Genomic DNA, 2097 nt, shown 5'->3' with positions numbered 1-2097 from the left:
TTTTTTTTTTTTTTTTGGTCTGCATCCATTGAATGAGTTAAACCATTTTTGTTTTGCAGAAGCACTCCGACAACAAATGCAGAGGGAAGTGAAGGCAAAAATGTCTTACCAGCAGGCATACCGTACTAAGAAGGCGGCATTGGAGCTTCTAGAAGCTTCAATCAAAGAGCAATATGCAAGACTCAGTGACACGACCCACCCCGAATTTCACCCTGAAACCCGGAGTAAGTCGTGCGGGGACCACCTCCAAGGAAAGTTTACCGAAAAATCGGCATAACCTCCCTTGAAAATGGACAACCCTTCCTAGTAAAACCTGCAAACACTTCTGAAAATTTAATTCCAACCATAAACTCCTAGAGCCTTCGTGCTCCCCCAAATCACAACACCACCCAAAATAAATACTAACTTTAAACAAATCTCATAACCAACCATTTATAGGTTCAGAGCAACTCTAATAGGAAGAAAGGAAACATAATAAATTAACAAGCGAAAGCTATATGATGACTATGCCTCATCTCCATGTACGCCCGACCTCAACTATGCGATCCTGAAAACTGGGCATTTTAAAACGAAGAGCCCAGGGGAAAACATTGAAAACTAAACTTTAGAGTGAGTGGACAAAAATAAATTAACGAATAAAATATTTATGTTTTCCCAAATCAATTTCCAAGGAAAATCGAATGCATGCTGCAAGCGATAAAACTTTCATCTCATAATATCGAGCCTCTCAGGCTCTAACATATATGTATGTATTTACACACGTCCATACTCCCTATATAAATTCATGGGTCTATATAGGGCTACTACGCTCGCGTCCAACGTTCACGTCACGTCTTAATGCGGTGCTACACTACGTCATTAAGGTAGACAGACGGGTGTATAAATATGTGTCCATACCCCCTATATGAATTAAACACTCATATAGGGCTACTACGCTCGCGTCCAACGCTCACGTCACACCATAATACGGCTATATGCTACGCCATTAAGGTGGACAGACACATAGGGCTAGCTAGCATTTTTATACATACTCTCCTCATAAATACATATTTATATTCACCGAAAATCCCATTTTCGGTAACTCTCCAAGAGAAATAAAACCGTCAAAAATAAAATGACGTCAAAATACTTCACAACATTAATTGTTCATCTATGAACTATAGCATGCATTTTATTTAAAACAAAAGTCCACTCACAGTATTAGGCCTAAGCCTTTCAATGCTCGGCATACTCCTCGAGCGCTGCCTCCACTATTCACAATCTCGAGTCAATCCCACGTCTGACGATAAACAGAAGAATAAATTTGTCAGACCGGACTCCAATAATCATTAACGAATCGACTTCTTCCTAGTTTGACTAGGATTTCCTAGGTTGACCAGAATTGACCAAGTTTGACCCAGGTTGACCAATAGATATTTAGAATCATTTTCTACTAACTTCGCATCTAAAACTTATTCGGTTCCAAACCAAACCTTAACCGGCAATTGAAGTCACAAGCAATTTCCATGTCTTTAACACGTCAACCAAATTACTAAGGGCACCCAAAAAGGGTTTCTCATAAATATAAAGTTTCCTAAAATAGAAACTTGCCTCACTTAGAAAGATTTTCCGACTACAACCTACAAACTTTCCTATTACTGAAACGATACACAACAGCATGGAAAAATGTCGATAACTACCTCAATAGTCTCTGCCTGATTCTGCCCTCGCCGGATTCTCTTGCCGGAATTTCGCCATAACCTCCCCATAAACTCCTATCACCAAGTTATCGACAAATATCAACCACAACAATGAAACAGTCATTAACCATCTCCAAATAACACCGAGCAACAACACCAGAACACCTAACCCGAACTCAAACCTCATTACAACCCAACACAGAAGCTGAAACACCAAGCTTACCTTCAAATTGTCCTTCTTCATAAACCAGAAGCTCCTCCTTGCCAAACCTCAACATGGAGGACTTCCAAACATCCCCAGCTGCTTCCTTAGGCGCCACCTCCACTGAATCAGCACCACACCACCTCGGGTCCCCTCTAGCCAAAACGCACCAAGCTTCTACCTTGGTCCAGTTCAATGGTTGCAGCTCCACAAGTC

This window comes from Fragaria vesca, linkage group LG7 (genome assembly GCF_000184155.1).
Source record: "Fragaria vesca subsp. vesca linkage group LG7, FraVesHawaii_1.0, whole genome shotgun sequence".
NCBI classification, from domain to species: Eukaryota; Viridiplantae; Streptophyta; class Magnoliopsida; order Rosales; family Rosaceae; genus Fragaria; species Fragaria vesca.
Note: the sequence above shows the minus strand (reverse complement) of the source record.